This window comes from Pholcus phalangioides, unplaced genomic scaffold, assembly GCF_987345545.1.
Source record: "Pholcus phalangioides strain wild (caught in Gottingen) unplaced genomic scaffold, Ppha-v1.0 ptg000003l_1, whole genome shotgun sequence".
In the NCBI taxonomy this organism is placed as follows: domain Eukaryota; kingdom Metazoa; phylum Arthropoda; class Arachnida; order Araneae; family Pholcidae; genus Pholcus; species Pholcus phalangioides.
Window position 1 is genome coordinate 47,387,381 of NW_028301596.1, and position 7,940 is coordinate 47,395,320.

Here is a 7,940-nt window from a genome sequence, read left to right on the forward strand (position 1 = left end):
TTTCAGGAAAAGAAATAAACATTCCGAATTTCAGAACAAAATTTCCATTCTTTCTATTTCAAATTTAGAAAATTCACTGTTTTCCATTTGAATATAAAAAAAGTATCGTTGATTGAAAAATTTTTCTGAACAAAAACTTTCAGTTCGAATTTCAATCAGAAAAAAAAATAAGTCCTTTCTTTTCAGGTATAATGCGCTGATGAGAGAAAACACTATTAAAAAAAATTGAAAAAAAAAGCATTTTTGTGATGAGCGAAAAGATAAGAAAAATATTGCAATTCCGAAAAAATAAAAGTAATGCAATTCTTTCTTGATGTTAAGATTCATTCTGACTTATTTTTTTGCACAATACCTATTCACGATAATTTTACCAAGAGATCGTATCCATTTACAATCCTTATGGCCGTATTCACCGACGGCTGTTAACATGCAAGCGCCTGCTAAAACGATGGTTATTTGGAAAACGGTATTCTCCGCACTTCACAGACCGGTTAGCAGTCGGTTTTTTCGTGAAAATGTAGCCACTGCTATTTGGGCTGTGAAAAAATGACAGGCATGTTAACGCATGCGCGATTAGTGTGTTTTCGGACTTGATCACTTTTCTTTAATGTTTATTTCGTGGACTTCGATTTTTTTGGGGTATTTTTCAAAAATTCGAATTTTATTCGCGCTCTGAAGTTTCGTTTTTTCTTTCTTTCTCTTGATAATTCAAAGTCGGACCAAAAAAAAAATTTTTTTTCAATATTTTTGACAATTCTAATGCAGTCGAATCCCGTTTTAACGAATACCGTTATAGCGAAAATTTCGTTTTAATGAACACTTTTCTCATCCCCCAGCTAAGTTTACGTAGGAGCAATGCTAAAACCTGTAATAACTTCATAACGAAATTTCGTTATAACGAAGTGATTTCTCCGGTATCTTGAAGTTCGTTATAACGGAATTCGACTGTACAATTTCAGACGTGTTTTTTTTTTGGTAATTTCTTTTGCGGAATTCAAATTCCTTTTTTTCGGTTTCTTTCTTGAGTACTTCATAGTTTCATGAACTCTGAAATGCATATCGCGCTTTTGGGCAATTCAAAGTTAATTTCACGGACGTTGAATTACCAAATATATATTTATACAGTTGGATCCGCCTATATAACATTTTTCATAAACCATCATGGGGAAAACGCTTTAAACGGAAAATCTTATTGTTGAGAACGATTGGGACCGTGGCCCCCACACATAGGCGGAGATAGAGTTGGAAGTCTGGGGGGACAAAATGTCAATTCATATATACATTAGACCTTTGACGTTGGTGGGGGGGGGGGAGGAATGCCTCCCCAAGGGCGGGGCTGACAAGGCTCCTGTCCCGGAACAATTACTATAATTTTTTTCACGCTATAAATGCTATAGAAGGGCCAGCCAGATCCCAGCCTAGGGGCCCTGCTCCAGGATGTGGGGACATGAAAATAATTAGTCTTAATAATCGAGAAAACGTTGTGGGGATGTTATAAGCGTATCGGCTGTATATGTAATATTAATAATAATGAAGACATTCAAATTTCATTTTCTGGACTTTGAATCTATTTTCGTATATGTATATACATATATTAGAAACGAATTCTATTTCATTGTCTCTGCATTCAATTTTTTCTGTTCATTTGGTAATTTAAAAAAATATACTTTAAACCATCGGTTCTCAACCCCCTTTTTTGACTCGCGGAGCCCTGTGGGAAAATTTAATTACTGATCAAAGTTACTAATTTATTTTTAGTATTTAAAAATATTTATAATCATTTTTTAAAATTTTACTGTTTTTTATTATTTTCCTCGAGCCGCGGAGCCCTGAGTGCACAAGGGCTCCGCGGAGCACCGGTTGAGAACCGCTGCTTTAAACTATTGGAAGAAAAAGAATTGATCAATAATTTTTTTCCTGTATTTTTGATGATTCGAAGTTCATACACTGATTAAAATTTCTAGATGTTTTTTCCAGAGCCACATTATAAATTTCATATGGCACATAACTTCTCATGTGTTTTTCAAATTTTTTGTTCTGTTGCTAATGTCATGATGGAGTAGTGTACTGTAGTTATACTGTGCAATTTCATTATGTAATTGAATATTACACAGCACAGTATATATTTTGCATAACTGCAAAATGTGGGTAACTATATAAATTATGTACTTCTGGATGCTCAATATGAGTGTGCATTCATATAGCATTTTTCGAGCATAACTCTTGATATAATTTTTTTTTTTGTCAAACTCAGCTTCTCAATGCAAAGATAAATGGTGCTTCTTGATACAATCTGTTCGTAGTCCAATGTTATTAGTAATCTAATGCACAGATGAGAAAATGTATTTCCATATTTTGTCATTTCCAAGATTTTTTCAGCACTCAAATCTCATACGAGGCGGCATGTTTTCGAATACCTTGAGCATAGAGACGTTTAAATTTTTCCTGCAAAATGGTGAACATATGAAACATGTTTTTGTAAAGACACTGTACTCTGAAATAATATTTAAAAATCAATTGAAAAAAAAAATTGACAATTTCGAAAAAAAAAGTCAATCAAACTTTCAAAACTATAATTGCTATTTATTGTACTCATAAATGTATTGATAGAATAATTAAAAGGCAGAAAAAAAATTTGCATGAGCCCGTCTTGTTGTGTGATCATCTCAGACAAATTGTCGAATTATCTTTTGTGAAAAGAAGTGCAGAACCCCCAAGAGTGTTGCCTGTAGACTGCTTGCTTAGGAGTTGAGAGGTTTACTTGATTTGATCAAATTCTGTAATAAAGTACAGTAGCCAGAAATTAATGTGTGTCAACTTTTAAAGTATCAACTATATTTCATACTACTTCAGAAATTTTACTTTACACATGAAACAATGACAGTGAAATAATAATGTAGATTACAATTTTTATAGAGCTTATTTAAAACTCAAAACCAATGAAAATAACTACAAATAAGAAATAATCTAATACTCATAAACTCTTAACCTATTTTTCTGTTTGCACAACACTTATTTACGTTAAACTCTTTCTAAACGTATTTTTTTATTCCACATAATTTTGTTAGAGATGTGAGGTGAGAATATTCATTTCTCTGTTAAATAATTTAATTTTTTTTACTAATTTCGTGTATATTGTGAAATATAAGTTGCCTGAAACATTACAACAAAACAATTTTTGGTATAATCACCCCCCTATTAATCCTGGTCATGATGACAGGTTTTAAAAGTTTGGTTATAGAGATTTTAGAAACCTTTAGATTAAAACCTTATATAAACAATTATTTTAAAATTAGATAAATTTTCAGAAATAAGTTCACAAATTAAACCAAAGTTGATTGATAAAGGAAGCTATTCTTATATAGTAACGTTCATTCTAAGATACAGAACTGTTTTCTTCAATGCACATACACTTAAATATTCTGTATCACTCACTTTTCCTTAAAAGTTGTGCAATTCAGCCCCACGTAAAAATCATAAATTGAAACAAAAATCATTCACGAAAATTAAAGTATTTATATGCCCGACACTGGGTCATAAAATAAAGGGTAGAATTTATCAAATGATTTCATAATTGCTTTAAATTAACCATGTCATCAATAAGTTGCACAAATTTTTCTCGGAATGTAATTTTTTCTACATTTTTAATAGTAATTATACACTTGCAAATGATGTTTCACAATTAAATAGCATATTCTCTTCCCATCCCCATTGGCACTGTTTACAAACAATGCAGAGTATTCAAGGAAACAGTTATTTTCCGGATATTATGCTGAGGTGAGCTCGGAAAGAAAAGTCATCACGTCTCCGCCGGGACTCGAACCCGGCCAGGCTGAGAAAAAAGCCATCTATATCTCTCTAAACCGTCCCACCCGGGGGCCATTTCCTGAAGTTAAGAGAGGCTACTAATGCCTCTACTTCAGCGCCTCACGACACAGTGCGTGAAATTAGGAAGGCAGATTCATGTGTCTCCAGTGGTGTAGATGGTAGCATGCTTGCCCGGTATGCAAGAGGGCCTGGGTTCGAGTCCCGGCGGAGACGTGATGACTTTTCTTTCCGAGCTCACCTCAGCGTAATATCCGGAAAATAACTGTTTCCTTGATATCTCTGGCTGAGAAAAAAGCCATCTATATCTCTCTAATGCAGAGTATTGTTTACAAACTGGCATTTCTTTGATGGCTCAATCGAATACACATACATAAACCTCTGCTTTTGAATAGAAAAGTATTTGTAATTTTATATGGAAAAATATAAATCTTTTTTTTCGTGAAATCGGACATTAATATTTTTTCAGCATTTGCGATATTAAAAAAAGCACTAGTCGTCACATGGGAAAATGAGGTGGGGATGTTGACAGAGTCTCAGTCCTGGGATGGATTGATCGCAATTTTTTGTTTTTACATTCTAAATTTACATCAAAGGGCCCACAGAAAATTCTGGCATGGGGCCCAGCTTCAGGATGTGGGGGACCTTGGTTGAGGGATAATCAGGGACCACTCAGCAACATTATATATCACACTTTGGATACTTCAATTTGTTTATATAATAATTTTATGAAAGGAAATATAAATAACTGTTAAATAAAGCTTTACACATACCTCATCAACTGCTTGAGAATCATAATCAGATTCCTCCATCTCCCAGACATGCGATCGAGCATGTTTCTTGTGACGAGGTCGAAACGTACCAACGTCCTAAACATCTGTTTCTTGAAATTTTCGTTACTTTATTCAATAAAATAAAACTACCAATAACAAAAATAAATAACATCTTGCGGCGATAGCCATCGCGATCGTCCTCCATCTTGTTTTCAAAAACACTCGCAGCGGCAGAGGAAAAAAGAACAAACACGTGATCGTTATTGACGAATCAGCATCAAGATCATCATCATCACTTGTTACACGCCGTGGCCTTGTCACAGCCGCTCACTGGTTAGCCGAGAATACCGATTTTTTCTAACATACGCGATAGCATTCATCCGCATGTTATTCGACCGGCCGTTTAACAGTCGCTCCGTGAATACGGCCATTAGTAAAGACTAAAATCTATAGACCAAGAACTGCGGCAACCATTTTAAGAAAGCATCAAGCAAGCAGCAGAACAATAACAATCCAGAAAAATGCCTTGAAAATACAAACAACAGGCCGTAACTGCAATTGACGGTTCAAATTAATTAAAATGAGCTACAGGACAATATATATGTATAAATATGCGGAGTGATTATAAAAAAACTATCCCGACATATGGGCCCTTAACTATCATACCATTCACAGAAACTGAATGAAATTTTGGCATAAGGTATTTTGAGGTATGCGCTCAAGAATGATATGGAAAACAACAGTGTCACTCTAACAGTTACGGTTACAGTGAGACAATTTCGAAAATATCAAATGGCAACACCAAGTTTTTTGTATTGGAATGAGATCTCCATTGTGAAAAACCCTAAATAGCGTTCGAACGGCAACTGTAGCATGAAAATCACCGGCGGTAGATAGGCTAAAAGTGAGGACAACCAATAAGGACAGAGAAGCAGCATAAAATAAAGCATTTTATTGTGTTTTCCACATGACCTTGTGGAGGACTAATCAGGCTGGATCTCAGCCGAAGAAACGGTGTGACGAATGAAACGAACATTAATGCTCTGGTGCACGGCAAAGTCCTTTTTCCTTGCCTAGCTCCGGGGATTTTCGTGCTACAGGTGCCATTCCAACGCTATTTAGTGTTTTTCAGTATGGAGATCGCATTCCAATACAAAAAACTTGGTGTTGCCATTTGATATTTTCGAAATTTTCTCACTGTAACCGTAACTGTTAGAGTGACACTGTTGTTTTCCATATCATTCTTGAGCGCATACATCAAAATACCTTATGCCAAAATTTCATTCAGTTTCTGTGAATGGTATGATAGTTAGGGGCCCATATGTCGGGATAGTTTTTTTATAATCACCCCGTATATATTTAATGAAAAACTATATTCGAAATTTTAAAAGGGAAAACAAAGTTAAGCTGTGTAATAGATCTGTTACTGGAATTTTAATTATTCGACATTGCTGTGTATAGTTTTGATAGAACTGATCAGGAAATGCATTGGAAACGTAAAAAAAAAACAGCTAGACGATATGCACAGAAAACAATGGACACATTTCCATCAATATTTCGATTAGAATCAAAATAATTAAATTAGTTGAATTTAATTAATGAATTCACATTACGTATATGTACTCACATATTTACATGTATATTACATAGTGTAAATTTTTGTTTTAAAGCGGTCCTAAAGCCCTTGTAGGTATAAAGGACGTAAAATAAATGTCGTGTCATGAATTATTGAATAAATTTAGTACTTTATTACTCGCGCAAATTTGAATAGAACGGAGCAACTTTTTTTTCAGGTAAAACCTACAAAATAGAAATTAATTTCTTATTGCCTTCTATTAGTGGAGCTTCAGATGGAGAATTTCTGCAGAATTTCTAACGAATCGGCACATGCCGGAATGTGTGTTCTTAGTGTATTGGCCCTAACGTATTTATGTTGTCGAGTTGTGCTTGTTTCATGTTCATGCTGCCATCTGGCTTCCATTTTCTGAAGTAAGGATGGTAAGGATTGAATTTTCGTGATTTGTAAGTATCGTGTTGTACGCCTGCGTGCTCTCTGCGGATTTTTCAAATGGAAGACCTCGTGCCTCGATGCTGGAAAACCAACTTCAGCCGACCACCACTGTGCCGTCAACGGGGTTCGAACCTGGATCCTCAGGACGAGAGTCCAGCACGATGAGTCCCACACGACCTCTCAGCGTCTTGGTATTTGATACTGTATTTTGCTTCGAGATTGCAGTAATCAAAAGACACAAAGCTGAACGACCTGGTGCCATAAGGTTGATCAGGATAGTTACCTATATCCGATGGTTCTCTTGCTCTAAAAGTTTTGTCAATGGCTCTATTAATTTCCTAGATTAAGAATAATCAGGGATATATGTAATTTCAGTTCTAGGGAGTAGAAAAAATTCAAAGCAATTTATATCGGACCATATCGGATGGGCCATGGGTCATACATGTACATTATAGACCATGTGCCTTCTACAGTTTGAGGAAAACGAAAGCATACCGTAATTTTAGAATAAATTCCTCATATGCGTCCGGTATTTATTCCAGAACCTCATGAACATTTATTAACACTGAATCACAAAAATCTAAAACTTAGAATCCAACTGCCTGCAAATGGTTTGTTTCAATTAGAGCAGAATAAAATGTGATTTCTTTCGAATTAATTTTCGTGCATAATAATCCGGGAGGAGGTACTTTATTAATTAATGGAATTTCGCATAGCCCTACAACATTCGATACAACCTGTTCTGAACTTCTTATGTTGGAACAGGCAGTGATGGTAACAATTTCAGTTGTTCCACACGCAGCTGTAAGTATCCATAAAACGTACACTAAAGTCACAATACCTCATAAAGGACGAACATTTTTTTTTTTTGCGTCTACATATCGAATCGCCACCGTAAAACGCGCCATTTCTCGTGTCTAAAACGTTACTTGGTTACAAAGTTAAAGCAAAGAGGCAATAACGTAGTAGAAAAGAAAAGCCATAACGCGATATGAAACAGGTTATAAAAACAGGCTTTTCTGTATAAAGTAAATGTTCGGTTTTTCTTTTTCCGAATCGGATTATGTACCTGTTAACAGCTGAATTCTACCTCTTAAAACAACTCTCTTGAACTAAAATGAAAGTGTTAACTTAGATGGTGACGTCTATAGAGGCTCAAATATAAGAGTTGTTTTTTTTTTAGATTTTAGATTCTGTTTGTTTTTCATCGTTTAGATTGAAAAATGTACATATATTTATATATAGCGGGGCCATATTCCAATGAAACATGTAAACACGAGACCCCCTCCTTGAGAATTATTGAATACGATGTCTGATTCTCATAAAATAAT

At 34.9% G+C, this 7,940-nt stretch overlaps 1 non-coding gene across 1 annotated transcript; it reads left to right on the plus strand.

Annotated features, from left to right (window-relative positions):
- The first annotated feature begins 3,967 nt into the window (after positions 1-3,967).
- Positions 3,968-4,041, plus strand: TRNAT-GGU (transfer RNA threonine (anticodon GGU)). The gene has a single exon. It is a non-coding gene; the product is annotated as a tRNA-Thr (tRNA).
- The last annotated feature ends 3,899 nt before the right edge of the window (positions 4,042-7,940 follow it).